The following is a 19,546-nucleotide window of genomic DNA, read 5'->3' as shown; positions in this document are numbered from 1 at the left end:
GAAGAGGAAGGAGGGAGGGAATAAAGGGATGAACAAAAGAATAAAGGAGAGGAAAAGGGGAAGGGAAGGAAAGGAAGAGGGAGAGAAAGAAAGAAGAAAGGAGTGGTTTACCATTTCCTTTTCCCGCTCATTTTATAGATGAGGAAACTAAGGCACACAGGGTTAAGTGATTTACCCAGGGTGACACAGCTAGGAAATATCTGAGGCTAGATTTGAACTCAGGAAGTTGATTCTTCCTGACTCCAGGCTTGGCACTCTATCCACTGTGCCACCCAGCTGCCCAGAACAGGCATGGAAGGGAATAACACGAGATCATAAAATAATAACATTTCAGAGCTGGAAGGAGTTTGTGTGACTATCTAGTCTAACCTCTACCAGAACTAAAGCCCTCTCCACAACATAGAGTAATCATTCAGGCTTTGCTTGAAGACTTCCCATGAGGGAACTCACTACCTCCTGAAAAAGTCACTCCCACTTTTACACCACTTTGATAGTTAAGAAGGGATTACTATTGTTTTTTCCTGACATCAAACCTAAATTTGCTGCTTTGTAACTCCTTGGTGGCTTAGTGGCTCAATGGATGGAGCATAGAGTCAGGAAGATCCCTGAGTTCAAATCTGACTTCAAACACTTACTAGCTGTGTGATCCTGGGCAAGTCACTTAACCCTGTTTGCCTCAGTTTCTGAAAAGGAAATGGCAAACCACTCTAGTATCTTTGCTAAGAAAATCCCAAATGGGGTCACCAAGAATCAGACCTAACTGAACAACAACTTCTACTCAAAACTCTGCCCTCTGGTTTAAACAGAATGAATTGAATTCTTCTGCATACTCGTCCTTCAAATACTTGGAAACTGCTATCATAATCCCATATCTTCTCTATTCCAGGCTAAATATCCACAGCTCTTTCCAATGATTCTCTGTTGGCATGGATGTAAGACCTTTTTCACCCCTCAGTGGCCTAGTCCTGAACCCTTTGTAGCTTGTCAATGTGCTTCCTAAAATGTGCCACCCATCACTCTATGATGTATCAGTACAGGAATCAGAGGAACCCCAGACTTTGCAGGCCTGAATATTATTCCTGTACCCCCTCAAACATACACATAATTCAAGTCATGGGGACTCTGGCTCGATCCAGCTGCAGGAGACTTCACTAGGGCACTTCATAGACTCCAAGAAGACACTCCATGCCTGAGTTTCTACCCCTCATCTCAGGGTAGGCCTCACTTTCAGAAAGGTCATAAATGAAGGCTAGCTTTCAGAGCCATGAAAAGTGTCCTTGCACCTGACTTAAGCAAATCAATTTAATTTTAATCAATAAACATTTATTGAGAATCAATGATCAGAACCTGAATGGGATTGTAGAGACCAAAGTATCTTTCTATTCTTTTTACATTTGAGGAAATTGAAACCAACGTGTTTAAATGATTTCTCTAAGGTGTCAGGAGAAGCATCAGGGGAGATTTGAACTCATTTCCTCTACCAGAGTCAATTCTCTTTCCACCATAATATTCTGCTTCCTATGTGATGGGTACTCTGAGGAGCACAGTGATGAATGAAACGTCATTGACTTCTCCATCATGCTCCTAGAAACCTCACCATCCTGCAAGATTTCCTCAGTTTGGGCACTTGCACCTCAACAGTACCCCCAGTACCATCTTCCTTTCTGAGTGGAGGACCAAGTGAAGAGCTCCTCCCAAAGCTTCCATTAAAAGCGGTCATCTAGGGCACCTATCACTTCATATGCTACCTGGATGCATTCCTTTGGATTGCATTCCATCATGTTCCCTTGCTGGACACCTTCCCCTCCCCCTTTTCAGCTTTTTTTTTAGTGTAATCTTCTCCCATCAGATTGTAAGCGCCTTGAGGACAGGGACTATCTTTTTCATATTTGTATCCCCAGCACTTAGCACAGTCCTTGACACATAGTAGGCACTTATAAATGTTTTTCGACTCTTTGACATGGTCTTTCCCATTCTGGGAACTTATAATTAGTAAATAATAATCCATTTGCATCTACTACCAGCCAAGCGCTGTACTAGGCAAACAGTCTTCAAGGAGTTTACATTGTGCAGTATTGAGAAAACAATAGGTACAATGTATATTGCAGACTTTTCCCCTAAGATAATACCCAGAAGCCAACCCACATTATAGGAGAGGTATGGCCTCAGGGACATCAACCAGCTTAAATATAATCCCTTGGGGAAAAATTTCCCATGAATATCAGAGCTATGCTGGCAATAAACAAGCCACAGTTTTTCTGAACCAAATCCTTTGTAGGACTGGCTGGTTCACTGAAGTTACAATCACACAAAGGAATAAATGCCAGTCCCTATAAAACGGCCCTCAGGGCAGCTCTTGGCAGTTGATTGATTGATTTGCCTGTTTTCCTTTATCTGTCTAAAAACAATAATAACCCTCTCCTGAGGAAAGAGAACAAATATATAGGAGGAGGCTTCTCCTCCCACTCAGAATCCAGTTGTCTAAGGTGCCTGCCTTCTCCTTTCTAACCCTACCTTCCAGATTCCAGGGACAGGACCAAGAGTAAACCCAGGTCACAAGTTACTGCTTTAGTAATATTGTCAGTCTGAAAAGTCCTTCCACCTTTCACCGAAGTCAGGTTCCTTTGCTGGTGGTGAAAGTAAGCCCAGCAATATTGCTTATGACCCCCTCAAATGAAAAAATAATCTTCGGTCTTAAAATTCCCCAGGGTCCTGCTGAACCATCTGCAGAAAATCAGGAAAGTTGAGAACTTGAATGAGTAAATGAAAGAGTAACTTTAGCATTCATTACTATGTGCCACTCACTGTGCTAGCAGTGATGCAAGGAGAAAACATCCTCAGGATGCAAGCAGAAAACAAGACAGTCTCTGCTCTCAAGGAGTTCATGAAAGAACACATTTAGGATGGTTGAGCTGATGGAAGGGCCCAGCAGTCCTAAGGGATGATGTCTCAGGGTGCATGGCAAGGCCAAGGGGACCTCAGAGTGCATTGGCAGTACTTTCCTGGGGAACTGAAGGGTAGGTGGTAGAAGGGTAGATAGCAGGGAAGATGGTGAGGTCTAGTGTTCTTTAAGATAAAGTAGCAGAGTGGCCAGGTAGCACAGCGAGTAAGAGCACCGGCTCCAGTGTTGGGATGACCTGGAGATTGAATCCCGGGCTCAGACACTCAGCACCACACCCAGAAATAACTGGCTGTGTAACCTTGAGCAAGTTACTTAACCCCAATTGCTTAAAAAAAAAAGATAAAGTAGCAATGGTAAGGCCTGATAGTCTGCCATCTCACTGGACAGGATTATATGGAAGAATTTCATTGACTCCCTATTCATCCAAGTTGTATGAGTAGCCATGAATACCAAGCAAGGGACTTAGGAACTGGAGGGTGGGAAAGAGCAATGGTCCAAAAGACTAGAGTAGAACAAGGACTCTGGGTTCTCCCTGGGAGGAATGGAGATGAGAGAGGGGTGGACCAGGACAGAGCTAAGAGAGGGAGAAGGAAAGACAGCATGTGGCAGGAAGGTTGGAGTTAAGGGTTTCTGCTTCTTCTGGGCCCTCCAGATGGGATCTGAGTCAGTAGGCCTGCTGGGACAGGAAAGAAAGGGGATCTCATGGAGCCTGAAGGGGGAAAGGAGGCTACTGATTGGTTCAGAAAGTAAACCTCTGGAGGTGGATCCAGGTGTCAGGAGGCAAGAAGAGGCCATATTCCTGTTCATTGGGAGATGACAGTCCTTATAGGGGAAGACTGAGTCCAATGATGTCAGTGATGTGCATGGCGCCAAAGCCATCCCTCTTTCACTCACCCTCTAAAAACTGGCACTGTACCTGAAATGGGGCAGGCATCCCCCAAAATAGCACATGGTGGTGCCATGCCATGGGGAGAGCAGAGGACTTCCGCCCATTTAAACACCCTCGTAATTTTGCATTTAAAAATAGAAAGGAGCCCATGAATAATTTGTGAGTCATGAACAAGCCCCTTCAAAATACAGTCATGAATAAAATATCCAGCTTTGCCTCCTGTAAAGGCACCAGCCTTTGATGTTTTATTAATGGCTTCCCTCTGTACTGAAGCTGCTGCCACTGCCACTGCTGCTACTGCTGCTCCCTCACCCTCCCAGACTCCCTTGCTCAGATGCCTGCAGCCCCCCTTCCACCAGGCTCCCCAAGGGCAGAATTAGATCCATTTGGAACAGAGAGGGATGATTATTTGCAGGTGGTACCTGGTCCCCTGGCCCACTGAGAAGGTGGGGCCTCTATAATCAAAAGCCATTGTTTGTCCCTTAGGTGAGTATTTAGGGCAGGTGCAAGTGTGCCTCACATTATCTTGGTCTCCTAAGGAGAAGTTAATGAAAAACAAGTATTACCTGGGAAATGTAAACAGTAATCTCCAGAAGGCTGCACAGTCCCTTAGAACGGGGCTTGTTTTGCCCTTCAGAAAACTAAAGGCACCTTCCTATCTGCCCTAAGGAGCCCTATTTTGTAAAAGAAGGAAGGGTCCCAAGACAGCTCTGAAAATGACCACACTCTTTGGCAGGTGTCCAGATGTCTATAAAAGCTATCACTGAACCTGGTTTCTCAATCTGAGTGGTTGCAAAGGCTTGAAGGAGGAACCTAAGGAGGAAACCTAGGGAGAGGCCAAGGGCAGAGAGGTTAATGGCATTTATATTGAAGAAAGCTCTGCCAGAACACTTGGAATGGGGAATGGGTTCTGGATAGAGGCAGGAGATTTAAGAGACAAGGAGTAACTGTTGTCTCTACAGCCCTGATGACTCCCTAATCTCTAGGGAGTTTATAATGCTTGGCAAGACTTTCTAGGTTCCTTCTGCTATAGTAATTCGTCCCATATGACTCACTAAGAATGCATAAGGGTTGCCAGGTCTGACAAGCATATAGTACAATATATTTAAAGCTAGGAAGAATTAAAAAGGTTATTGACTCCAACCCCATCATTTTACTAATGGGGGATCTCAGGCCCAGAGAGTGGTAATCACTTCTCCAAAATCATACAACGAGGATTTAGCAGAGTCTAGAGGTTAACTGAGCTCTACTGACTTCAAATCTGATGTTCTTTCCATTACACCAAATTTCCGTTGGTTGGGGGGGGGGGGAGAGGGGACAATTCAGATAGCACAAAACGGTCATTTAGTGCAAAGGACAAACATTCCAATACTTATCTACTGCCCCAGGGAACCACTATATACATGATTCTAGAATTGATTTTCATAATGATGACCTTATCATCTAGGGGGAAAAATAAACTATGTTCAGCTTAAGAAGAAAGTGATTTGTATAATTCATTTATTTTTTTAAAAAATCAATCAATAAGCATTTTAAGTACCTACTGCATGTAAATTACTATGATAGCCATTTGGGAAAGAAAGATTAAAAAAATCCTATTCTTGAAAGCTTATATTACATGGGGGAAAGGAGGAAGGAGTGTAACCTATACAGTGATATACTTTGGACAAGTCATTTAACCATGATCTGCCTCGGTGTCCTCATCTGTAAAATGGGGGTAATAATAATCAAACCTCCCAGGGCTATTTTGTTTTTTTGGGGGTGGGAGTGCAATTGGGGTTAAGTGACTTGCCCAAGGTCACATGGCTAGTTTTTGTGTTAAGTGTCTGAGGCTGGATTTGAACTCAGGAACCCCTGACTCCAGTGCTGGTGCTCTATTCACTGTGCCACCTAGCCACCCCCTTCCAGGGCTATTTTGAAGGGAAAAAATGAGATGATATTTGTAAAGTACTGCAAACACTATTGTATTATATAAATGCTAGGTATTGTTTTATAATTATTAATGTTTATTAATCAATTATTATATGCTAAGCAATGGATACACAAAGAAAAAACAGGCAGCAAGGTGGCCTGGCATCAGGAAGAGCCAAGTTCAAATCCAGCCTCAGACACTTACTAGCTGTGTGACCCTAACTTAATACTGCTTGGTTCAGTTTCTTCTTCTGCAGTCTGGAGAAGGGAATGGCAAACCACATCAGTACTTTGTCAAGAAAATCCCAAGTGAAATCATATACAAAGAGAATTGACTGATCCATACAAAGAAGGGTAAAAACACAATCCTTATCTTCAAGGAACTCTCATTCTAATGGGGAGGCACCATGCAAATAAGTGGACACATAAAATATATGGAATATAAATAGAAGGTGATTTTAGAAGGGCGATGGAAGGAGAAAAGAGAGGGGAACCTAGATGGTTCTCCTGCAGAAGGTAGGCTGTGACTGGAATTTTGTAGGAAATCAGGGAAACCAGGAAGTAGATATGAGAAAGGAGAGCATTATAGACTTGGAGGATGACCAGTGAAAAGACCTGGAGTTGAGAGATGGTATGTAGGGTGTCAGGAAAAGCAAGGTGGTCAATGTCCCCAGATTATAGAGTACATGAAGTGAGGCAAAGAAGACTAGTAAAGTAAGAAGGGCCTGGATTGTGAAAAGCTTTACATGGCAAATAGCATTTTCCATTTGATTCCAGAAGTAATAGGGAATCACTGATGCTCATCAATGAGGAGGTGGGGTGTGTTGGTGCCACTGGAGTTTATTGAGTAGGGGTGAGTGACATGATTAGATCTGTGCTTTAAGAAACTCACTTTGGCAGCTAAGTGGAGTATGAATTGGAATGGGGAGAGAGGCAGGGATACCAACCAAAAAGCTATTTCAATAGTCCAGGTAAGAGGTGATGAGGGCCTGCACCAAGGTTGTGACAGTGTAAATAGAGAGAAGGGGACATAAATGAGGGACGTTGTTGAAGATGGGAATGACAAGATTTGATAACTGATTGGGTAAGTGCAGTGAATGAGAGTGAGGAATGGGAGATAACACAAGTTTCAGGACCAGATAACAGGGAGGCAGTGATATCCTTAATGGTAATAAGGAAGTAAACATCAAGCCCTAGAGGCAGGAAGTAGGTGGGAATAATGAGCAAACAAAAAATAATATCACTATTAAGAATAGGTAAGGTATCAGGAGAGCTCAGAACACAAACCCAGAAGAAGAGAATGACTCCGAAATATTGACAAGGAAAGCCTCAAAGAAAACCAGCTTGAGCATAAACTCAACTAGAATTCCTGGAAAAAGATGAAGCAAGGGTTTAGTTTTGTGTTGTTGTAAGTCAAAAATGTTTTTTTCTACTCAAAATGAGAGGAAAAATGAAAAAGAAATGAGAACTATGGAGGAAAGAATTAGAAAGGGAATTAACAAGTTGGTACAAGACCTATAAAACCTTGCCCAAACAACAAACTCCCTGAAAACTCTAATGAGGCAAATAGAAGCCAATGATTTCATGAGACAACAAGAAATATTAAAACAAAGCCAAAAGACTTGGGGAAAATAGAAGAAAATGTAAGGTATCCCATAACAAAAACAACTGACCTAGAAAACAAGAGCTAAGAAGAAAAAAAATGGATAATTATTGGGACATGTGCCATAACCAAAAATAAAAAGTCTCAACATTATATTTCAATAAATCTTAAAAGAAAACCATGCAGATCTCTTAGAACCAGAGAGAAAAGTAGAAATAGAAAGATTAACCAACAATGGTTCTCCTGAAAGATTCTCCCAAGCTACATTATAGCCCAAAATCTAGAGCTTCCAGGTCAAAGAAAAAATATTGCAAATAGCCAGAAAGCAAGAATTCAAATACTGAGGTGCCACAGTCTGAAACACACTATTTAGCAATGACCATTATAAAGGAATGGAGAGCCTGGAATACAATATTTCAAAAAGCAAAGGATATTGGCGTATAGCCAGAAACACTGAATATGATACTACTCAGTATCAGGGGGTGAACGAATCTCCAGTGAAATAGAGGACCTTCAAGCATGCCTGCTGAAACAGCCATAGCAAAATAGAAACTTTGAAGTTCGAGCACAAACATTAAGAGAAACATAAATAGGTTAATATGAATGAACGATGATAAGGGACTAAGCAAGAATACACTGCTGACATTCAAATATGAGATGATACATGTATCCCTTCTGGAATTCTAACATCATCAGTGGTCAAAGTCTAATTAAAGAAATCTAGGAGTGGTTCTGTTAGATCTTGATTATCTTAAGAGAAGAATATAAAGTGAGAGGAAGAAAAAATACAGGAGGTAGGGAAGGAAGGGTAAGAAAATTATCTCACATAATTTGAATGTACAATAGATAGACATCTATATCTGAATGGATCAAAGGAAGGAAGGAAGGAAGGGGAGAGGAAGAGAGAGAGAGAGACAGACAGACAGAGAGAGAGACAGACAGAGAGACAGAGACAGAGAAAGAGAATTGGATACAGAAGTTCATTTTACTCAAAAGAGAAATACGAAGGACAAGGGAAAAGTGGGAAGAAGGAATTAGAGGCACAGCAGATTAATGGAAGGATTAGTCCTAAGCAAAACAAACTGCAACTAAAAACATATTAAAATATTTGTATGTCTTTTTGAGGTGGCAAAGAATAAAAATCTGAGGGGATGCCCATAAATTTGGGAATGGATGAAAAAGTTATGATATATAAATATGGTAGGACACTATTGTGCTGGAAGAAATAATGGAGATGGTTTCAGTGAAATCTGGGAATACTTCTATGAACTCGTAGGATGTGGAATGAAGTGAACAGAACCAGGAAAACAACTTATACAATTACTTCAATATGGCAAAGATAAACAACTTCAAAAAAAATTAAGAACTCTTATCAGTGTACATAACCAACCACAATTCCAGAGGACTAAGAATGAATCATGCTGCCCTACTCCTGATAAAGAGGTGAAAGACTCAGAATGCAAAATGAGAAAACTTTTTGGACATGCTTTGTGCAGAAATTTGTTTTGCTTGACTATACCTGTTTTTAACAGCTTTTATTTTTCTTTTATTCTTAATTGGGATAAGGGTAAAAAAGCAGAGCTTTGTTTATTGAAATATATGTACATGTGTGTATGTATATATATGTATATATATATAATTGTAAAAAGAGTAATAGAGAAGTTTGGAAGAGGTAAGGGTTTAGGGGGATAATTATCTCTGTTTTGAACACATTAAGTTTGAGATGTCTATAGAACATTCAGTTTGAAAGTACAATGGACAGTTGGTGATATAAGATTATCTCGAGAAAGACTAAGGTTATATGTAGAGCTAGAAATCCTATACCTAAAGATGGTAATTGAACTCATGGAAGCTAGTGAGGTCACCAAGCAAGATAGTATAGAGAAAAAATAGAAAAGGATCCAGGACAGAGGCTTAGGAGACATCCATGGTTAGTGGGTGTGATCTGGATATAGATTCAGCAAAATAGACGAGAAAGAGTGGTCAAGCAGGGAGAAGACCCAAAAGAAAGAGAATTATCACAAAAGCCCAGGAAGAAGAGACAACCCAGGAAAAGAGAGTGATCATCAGTGTCAAAGGCCAAGAAGGATCAGGCCTGAAAAAAATTTTCTTTGGTAATTAAGATCCTAGGTAACTTTAGAGAGAGCATTTTCAATTGGATAATGAAATTAGAAACCAAGTTGCAGATGATCTCAATTAAATGAGAGGAGTGTATGGAACAATTGCTCAAGGAGTTTAGCCAAGTTGAAGAATAGAGATATATGACAATAGCTAGCAAGAATGGTAGGGTTCATTGAGGGATTTTTAAGAGGTGGGAGAAAACATGAGCATGTTTGTAAGCAGCAAGAAAGCAGTCAATAGAAAGGGAGAAATTGAAGATTAGTGAGCAGGAGGGTGACAGAGATGACAATCTGCTAAAGAAGATGGGATAGAAATGGAATTAAGGATGCATGTAGAAGAGTTTACCTTAGCAAGAAAAAGGGCCCCCTTTTGTGTGAGACAAGGGTTAAGGAGGAGATGGAGGAGAAGACATCTGAGTGATATGAGATGAGATCATCAAAGAGGGAGGTCTTAGCAAATTGTCTGAATTTTTTTGATTGTGTGTGATGAGGCAAGGTCCTCAGCTGAGAGGTTGGGACCATGGGGTGCCATAGAAGAGTGGAGTAAGGATGAAAAAAAAATTGGAATAACTGCTGTTGGGAGGTAGATAAGGAATCAATTAGAGAGGTGTAAAAGGATTGCCTTGAAGCAAGGAGGGGCCAGTTGAGACTGGTAACATAAAATCTTAGTGTACACAGCACTCAGGGTTTCATGATTTTCTCCAGTTCCATTCAGTAACACATGGGTAGGAGTAAAGCAGCAGATGGTAGCAGTAGTCTGAGGTTGGAATTTGTAGGTATGATCAAGGATAGAACAAGTGATAGTATAGACCTGATTTACCAAGAGGTGGAGAAAAGGAAGGGAAATACAGGGTTGATGGATGGGAAAGAACTGAAAATTACAAAGATTAGAGGTCATGTTGAGGATGAAGAACAGCGTTGATGGCTGTAAGGCAGAGGAAATAAGGAATGATAAAAGACTGTGATCAGATGATCAAATTTTGGAGACATCAGAGAAGTAATAGACAGGTACTAGTTAAAGATTACAGAGGGAGATAATTGGGATTGAAATCTGGGAAGGGATAGGGTCAAGGGCACATCTAAAGGAGCTGATCCTGGTTTTTAAAAATGGGGGTACTTCATTGACAGAGATAAGAAAAGGAGAGAGTAGGGTATGACATAAAGGAAGCTTGAGGTGAAGAAAAGGGTCGTTCCTTACATGGAATGACCTTGATTTTCTCATAAAAATTGAGAAGAGGGAATGGTTCTAGATGCTTGAAGAAAAAAGAAAAGGTTTGGAAAAAGTGTTATGGGGAGTGAGATAGAAGAATAAATCAGGGAAGTCTAAATAGAGTACCTTGTTGTAGTTGAGTCCATTTGAAGTTCAATCAAATGAATCATAATTTTCTCCTTCAACAGAATTATGTGATAATTACTTAGGGAAGCTGAAGAATTGAGAGGTTAGGGAGTTTGAAGTTCCCTACTTTAAAAACAAGAGTGGGGGAGAAAAGGAAGATGGCGAGGCAGGTGTTAAACTCCTTGAGAAAGGAGGTAGAATAAACTGGAAGTCCGTATAAAATAACCACCATAATCTCAATTGGGTAGAACATTTTGATACTGTGAACTCCAAAGGAAGAGAGGATTCTGAGCGGTGGTGGCCTTGAAATGAGATTCTCGAAGTGGTGGTGGAGAGAAAGTAGCATCCTGAGTCTTCCAGGATAACTATATCAGAGCTTGTGGATGAAGGCACAGTCAGAGATAGAAAAGAAGAAGCCTAGGGAAGTAGTGTCTCCAGGTGGCGACCAAGTTTCAGCAAGGGCTAGTAAATGGGGAGTGTGAAAGAAAGAGGTCGAGAACAAAGGGAAGTAGGGGAAATGTGTCTTCAACCCTAGATTTGCTGTTCCTTTATTCTTTTCTCCCATTTAGTTCTCTTTCGGCCCTCTTAGTAAAGCTGGGTCCAAGGGTAAACAGTACCTTCCATGCTGTCTCCCCTCTTATCAGAACTTGTTCTTAGAAAAGGATTTGGAATTCATTTTGTACTATGGTGTCAATAACCAACAAAAGCTTAACCTGTTGCTAAGTCTTATTAATTCTACCCCTAAAATATACTTCTGTGGCATCTGCCTCCTCCTCGCCACTCCCAGGCCACCAATCTAATCCAAATGTTTATTACTTCTTCCCTAAGTCATGATGACATCCTCCTAACTGATCTTCCTTCCTCCAATATCTTCAGGTCTCCAATTCACATCATACTGAGATGAAAATATTTTGCTAATTCACAGTCCAATCCTATAATTGCCCTGCTCAGAAAACTTCCCATTGACCATCAAAAAAATACAAATGTCTGACCATTAAAAGCCTCCTATTGTCTGATTCCAATTTCCTTTTCATATTATTTTTGTCCTTCCCAAACCTTATGGCCTAGAGTTTAGAACATCAGTTCAATAAGCATAGTCTGAGGACCTTTGGGGTTCCCCAGAACCCTTTCAGCGAATCCTCCAAGTCAAAACTATTTTCATAATAAGATGTTATTTGCATATTAAAATACTCTCTTTTCTAACTATATGTTTGAGACTGAATTTTCTTCATATATTTCAATCAAACAGTATACAGCAATAGATTAAAGGCAGAAACAGATATGAAAATCCAAATGTCTTCTATTAAGCTAGATATTAAAGAAATATGCAAAGATATGTAAAAGAATATATAAAAACTATTTTTTATTTTAGAAAATATATTTATTTTCATAAATATGATATTTATATTAATGTATAATGGTTAATTATTATTTTATATGAATTAATAAATATTTTTAAATTATCAGTTTTAACTTCAAATATGATAAGTATCAATAAATATAACCCCCGTAAAGAAGAGTTATTTGGGACCTTCCTTAATGTTCAAGCATAAAGGGATCTTAAGACCAAAAATCTGGAGAACTGCTATGCCAGTCAAACAAGTTGAGTGCCATGTGCCATACTTTGGTATCATTTCACCATCTCTTGCTTCTGTACATATGTGCTCTCTCCCCACCCCACCATGACTAGAAAAGACTTCTATAGCTACAACCTGTTGAAATCCTTCCCTTCATTTAAGCAAAGGTGCTACCTCTTCCATGGAGCCTCCTCTGATCTTGTCCCCACTTTCCCTACGCTGTTCCACCTGAAATTAATCCCTTCTTTTTGGGACATACTGATGATCTAAGTGTCTTGTTCGTGGTAAGTGTTAAATGAATGTGTGTTGTGTTTTAACGTATATCATCATTTATAGGTATGCTTTCTTCCTCACCTCCCACTAGACTATATCCTCCTTGAGGGTTGGGATAGCATTACTTTTTTTTATCTGTATATCCTCAGCACCTAGAATAAATATTGTACTTACTGGATACTTAATATTTGTTGAATTCAATTGAATATTTGTAAGATATTGTATTGTGTACTAGGGATACAAAGATGAAACAACATGTAAGTCCTGCCCTCAAGAAGCTTACAATCTAGAGTGGGGAGGAAGTAAAACAAGTTTACAAACAAAAATACCAAAGTACACCCGCTCCTAGGGGTATATGCATATTTTAACAGATATAGAAGTCTTAAGTTAATGAAATAAAACTCTAACCATAACATTTAAAAAATCACCTTGGGGTTAGGGAAGGCATTTGGGGAACAGGGGACCTTTCTAGGGCCTTATCACATAGGCAACTGCCTACTCCACTTAAGCATGTGGTCAGCCTTGTGTGCACACAATGTAACTTGATTTTGTGCCTTTATTCAGGGCTTCTAACTCCTTTCCCGGGAAATAATTTTAGCCCCATGGATCTTAGAGACAAGCTAATATTTTGGTATAAGTGTTGGTTTGACAAGTTTAAAGTAGGTGAGAGGGTATGTGCGTATTTATTGTAGGAATTGAGGACTCAGGGCTCCAATAAGAAGAAAGCACTTCACTACTGAGAAACTTTGAGGAAGTGAGAACAACTAATTGCTGTCTCATCCACACTTCGGGAAAGGCAACCCCAAATGTGCCCCTGTCAAGATTCGCACAATGAGAAAACTCAGAGAAAGAGACATTTTTCTCAACTATAGGTGAGAAAATGGAAAAAGTGATCCCCATGATTGTAGAGAAAACAAAACATTACTTTTCATCCTCATACTTTTTAGCAAGAAAAATACAACTCAACATTCTTCTTCTCCTTAGTCCCTACCACCTCGCCCCCTCAAAAAATGACAACAGAAAAACAAAACAGAAATGAGCAAAAACTCTTTGAGCAAAATGTACAAACTTGAAAGGCAACATAAAAAGATGGTGCAAATACATGTGGAAAAGTCTGAGAAGAATTCTACCGGCAGACATGGATGTATAGAATTAGATTTTCTAGCCTACCTATCCACAAGGTTGGGCTTACCATAACTAATAATGCTCATAGTGTATTTTCCAGTTTGCAAAGCACATCTCTTGCTCAGAGTCCTTGTGCTCTCTCTAACTTTCCCTTTTTGAAACTTGTTCTCAGAAAAGTATTTAAAATCTGCGAAGCGGGTAAAAAAATGAAAATTATTATATACATTTTACAGATTTGGAAACAGAGTCAGAGTGATAGGCCTAAGGTCAACTGCTTAGTAAATGGCAGAGATTCAAACCTAAGTCTTTTATTTAAGGTCAGGTCTATTGTGCTTTCCAGTATACCCTGCTGCCTCTTTTCCAGAGCCCTTTTCTTTTATTTGTATGTTTTAATCATTGACTCCCTAGTTCTTTTATATATTGTCACTCATAACTTTATTAAAGACATTTTTGCAAAAAGCCGTTTTATTAGCCTAATAAATAAGCATTTTCCACAGATGAACCACAGAGAATGTGTTTGTTGATAGAGTGTTATAGCAACCAGACAATCACATCGGCACTTTGGCATCTCAAATGTTGGTTGATGGGTTCCTGGGATATGACTGAGAAGCCAATATGAGCATATGAGCCTGTACCAAGATGAAGATAGAAGTGGATTGCTGTACTAGACTCCATTACCATATTTCAACTAAGAAACTCTAAGAATATGACCTACCCTTGTTTTGGTTCTTACTACACAACAATCAGAAACAGAGACTTTTCAGAACCTTGGACTGTTAAAGCGAAAGCCAAGATTGAAATCTAAGTTTGGCAAAAGTCAAACTTTTAAATCCAGACAATGTCAGTTCTTTCCTCCTGGAGGCCCAGTATGACCCAGGAATTACTGCTAGCAATTTATCTTGCTGTTTTTATTTAATAAAGATGTTCAGGAGGAAGGATTCACTGTATCAGGCTTCTGCTTGGTCTATATGAATATATGCACTATCAGATGGGATAAAAGAATTTGGATCCATTCAGTTTCCATAGCTCTCCTAAGTTGGAAGATGGTATAACAGAATCCTGGAAATCCTGGTTACTAATAATGAATTAAACATACTGAATTTTTCACTATAACATCAGATTTTCCTATCATCATAAGTCAAGCATTAGTGTAACTGAAACAGGGTGTGGTAATAAGTTTTTGCTCCAGGGTAAGAAATTTAAATGATACCAACAATATATTCCAAGGATATTACTGCCTCTCCCACACCTGACTCCAGCTCCTTACCTTATTCTACCCTTAGCAACAATTGCAATTTTGGATATGTTTCTTGTCAATTACAGCCGAAAAACTTAAGGGAAGGGACCTTCCTGAGTTTTATTGCCCCTTCTAGCTCCTTGTCCATCCAGTCATATCTTGCCTCGTAACAAGGATGCTGGTCTCATCCTGTCCACAATAGTCAGAAAATTGGAAGGTCACTTACAGCACTGCCCTTGGATTTTTCCCTTTCCATCAGTTCCTGCTCTTGCCGGATTTACTTTCCACAGTGGAGACAGCAGCTTCAATTCTGACAGTGTTTCCTTCCCTCGTTTGCTGTATTCTTGGTGCCCACCCCTTTACCCCCATCCTAATCCCCCAGCAGCATAGAAACCTCCAAGGGTCCTGCAAAGAGACCTTTGCAGGAGAGAAAAAGCTCATTTTTAAAAATGTAAAAATATAACTTTTTAAAGCTTGGCATCATATTTATTTTTTAAGATGTGCATAACTTTATTTCTTCCCTGTTGATGCCATAAAAAATTGCACCAATTTGATCTGTACTGGTTCATACATGTAATGGATATTTCACTTTACTCTGAAATTACATTATTGCTCAATGTGGAGGACAACATTCAGCTTGAATTTTCATCTAATGCAATTTCTACTAACAAACAGGGTGTGAACTGTAAATTAAATTGCAAGGTATTGAATTAGTGAAGAACAGAAAAAAATCAAATAATAGAATCATTCCTGGCATTCCTACCCCACCCCTTACATCAATGAGTAGGGTCTCCCATAGATTCCAATACCAGTGGGCAAAAGAACAATTACCTGAAAGCCTCATGTACCATAGCTAGAACGCTTCTGTAGCTTGAGTTCTTACAGCTCTTGAGTTCCAAGAACCAGCTTGTCTTACTACTTCTCAGTTCCACCTCTTTCAGAAACCTCAGTATGCTCTCACAGCTCTTCTGTCTCTAACCTTCTAAACTGCTTCCACTACTATCATCTTTTAAAGTTCCATCCTCTTGCACTACTCTGTGACTCTCAAGTCCCAACCCTGTAGTTTGTCTTGGTGGAAGGGGGTGGTATAGCAACTGCTTCTGTCCCCAGAAGCTGTCATCTACTGCTAATGTTGCTTCTTCTTCTCAGGGATATTTTACAATTATTTGGGGATGAAAATGGTCCAGAACAACCTGCTTGATCATCAAATGGAAGGTAGAAATCTAACTCTCATAACTTGAAATGTGAATGGATTAGATTGTCCAATAAAAATGAAAGACAGTCATAGATTGGGTAAGAAACAATGCCCCACAGTACATTGCTTACAAGAAATATACCTAAAAAGCAAACAGATACACAAAATAAAAATGAGAGGATGGAACAAACATGCAGCAAATAAATCCAAGAAACAGGAGTTGCAATTATACTATCAAACAAAGAGAAAATAAAATTTCATAATGTAAATAAAAATAAACAAGGAAATTACGTTGTGTTGAAAGGAAACTGAGACAACAAACCAATATCAATAACAAACTTATATGCTCCAAATGCCTTAGTCTTTGGCATCTAAATTCATAAAGGAAAACAACTGAATTAGGAGAAGACAGAGGCAGTGACACTAATAGCAGGAGATGTCAATGTTCTCTCAGTTTGGGACAAATAGAACAGAAAGATAAATAAAAGAGAAAATAAAGAATTGAACATATTGCTAAAGAAACTAAAACTAAAATACTTATAGAATCTTCCAAAAGTGACGGCTAAAAAATACATGTATTTCTTAGTTCCAAATGGAACTTTTATAAAAATTTATCATTATTAAGGCAAAGGCATTTGAAAAATGCAAAAGGGCAAAAATAGAAAACCATCCATTACAGATCATAATATGATAAAAATAATCATTGGTTCAGGGAGTACAAACAAAAAACTCATATCCAAAAATAGACAACAATGAAATCCTAAAAAACGAATAGGTCAAAATACAAATTACAGAAACAATAACTATTTGAATGAAATTCATAAATATGTGAAAGAAAAAGGAAGTTTATTACTACAGGAAAGCAGTGATAACCACAAGGATCACAGAGCACATCAACTGAACTATAATTATATTCTATCCTAGTGCTAGAGACATAAAGAAATGCAAAAACAATACTTGCTTTCCAGGAACTCAAATGCTGAAGGGACCAATTAGTCTTCAGTTAGTCAAGTCAGGAACTTGGGTCTCAGAGTTATTTCTTGTATAGATTCACACAATTTGTGAGGGTAGTGAATGATATTTGAATCCATGTGTTCCTGAGTCTAAGTCCAACATCCTCCACAATAGCACAATGCCTCCCCAAAGCAATTCATCAACCGGTTAAGAGGCACCCCAAATAGGTAGAGAACTAGACCTGGAATCACGAAGCTGTTGTTCAGTCATTTTTCAGTTGTATTGACTCTTTGTAACTTCATCTGGGGTTTTCTTGGCCAAGATATTAGAGAGGTCTGTCATTTCCTTCTCCAGTTCATTTTACAGATGAAGAAACCAAGGCAAACAGGGTTCAGTGACTTGCCTAGGGTCATACAGCTAGTAAGTGTCTGAGGCCATATTTGGACTCAGGAAGATGAGTCTTCCTGGCATTTTATCCACTGCTAAGACCTGAATTCAAATCTAGACTCAAACATCTCCGATCTGTGTGATCCTAAGCAAAACAACCTCTGTCTGCCTCAGTTTCCTCATTTTTAAAATACAGATAATTATAGTACCTGTGACCCAGGACTGTTGTGAGGACCAAATGAAAGAACATATATAAAATATTTTACAAACCCTAATGGCATACATACAAGTCCAAGCTATTATTACTAACCACCACAAAGCGTTAGTAATGGCTATTTGGTCCTATTCAACAAAAAATAGCAAGAGCAGAGGAAAGGCAGAATTTATCAGAGCTGGATCCTCCAAGGGATTCCAATTGGAGCCAACCCTTAGATTCTTCACTGACTTACAGAAAGCCAAATATCTGTCTGATAATTTTAAAAGGCAGAAGAGTTCATTTTACAGTTGGACCCTCATACATTTTAAAAAGATTCTCATATAAGATTTAGGTAAGGATAGAAATAACAAATAGTATATGAACTGAAATTCCACGAAGTTTCAAAATTAGAGAACCAGCTTTAAATGATATTACTAACATCATTATCTAGGAACACCTAAATCTGGAACCAGAGAAGCCCAGCTCCTTTTAGAGCTGTCCTGAGAATAAAGCCTATTGTCCAAGAAAAGATGTCTAGGGACCAGATGATTACATGAGACACCTGGGACTCAAAATGTGCTGGTTACATGGATATTGAGAAGGAGTCACTAGAATACATAGAATAAAAAATTGTGTTAGTTATGTTTAAGTTTTCTTGATTGCCTTGGTGACATGTAAATCTCTTTTCTTAAAACTAGTGCGCTGCGAGCTCTCTAAGTAGTTTAATCTATACCTGACTTAATGTAATTATTCAATTATGGGAAATGTGAAAAAAACTCTATTGCATTGCTTGAACCTAGCCCTGTGTGACTGGGAAACTGGAACATCTCTATGTGTTTTTTAGAGACTCTTAACTGAAGACCTATGTTACAATGACCAGAAATTCAGATTCAAAGACTGATGAAAGGAGTTTTCTCTAAGGACCCCTACCAAGTCCTTCTGACCACTCCCAAAGCTGCCAAATTTGTGGGTGTGAACTCCTGCATCATCTGAAGAAATCTCTTGCTCCTGAGTAAATGACAGAATCCTTCAGGGACCTCAATATTTGCCTAGTACAGACCTAGAAGTAGCCTACACCCAGATGAGACAGCTGTCCCAAAATTCTGGACGAGGGCAGAGTATACCCTCCTAGTTTTTTCTCCTCTTCCCTTTTGTTATGTGCCCAGCCACCAAGGCCTTGATTCAAATGTGTGTTGGCATTTTCTCCCTCTAAATTCTTGACCCCTGCTTCTTTTCTGCTTGCAAGCAAACAATGCTTAGCAATGATACCTGGGACACATTTCCACAATAGGATCTCTCAAGGAACTAATCCTCTGAGCAACATCTCATCCTGGCCCAAATGGCTTCTCATGGCATCTTGGCTTATTATACCTTCCTCTTCTTTACTGGCCAGAAGAGTAGGGGTTCTTTTATACCCCCCTCCCTTTGACCAAAAGGGGGAAATGTCAAGATAGAAACCCTGTTTTCCAGAGCTAAGGCCCAGCAAGCAAGCTGTGTTCTAAGCTTAACAATCCTTTGTGCTCACCCTCTGGGTGATCTCACCCTCTAGCAAAATCACATAATTATTGTATTGCTTTGACCAGCATCAGGTGTTCCCTGAGCTCACACAAGTGTGCATGTTCTTGTCGTGAAGCCCTGTTATGAATCAAACTTGTCTCACTGTTGCTGTTACTCCTCATTATCAGGTCTACAGCCCCCTGCACAGTCATTGGTCTAAGTATTCAGATCTCCCCATATTGCCTTGGGACCCCCTCCCCCCCACTAGAGGCAGGGCTCCCGCACATGTGTCCTTACTCACAAGCCATTTCCCTCAATTTGAAATTAAACTTCTGTTTGATTCC

This window comes from Petaurus breviceps, unplaced genomic scaffold (genome assembly GCF_028583685.1).
Source record: "Petaurus breviceps papuanus isolate PSGF00001 unplaced genomic scaffold, PetGlider_PUasm1.0 220, whole genome shotgun sequence".
NCBI classification, from domain to species: Eukaryota; Metazoa; Chordata; class Mammalia; order Diprotodontia; family Petauridae; genus Petaurus; species Petaurus breviceps.
This window is presented reverse-complemented; position numbering follows the sequence as displayed.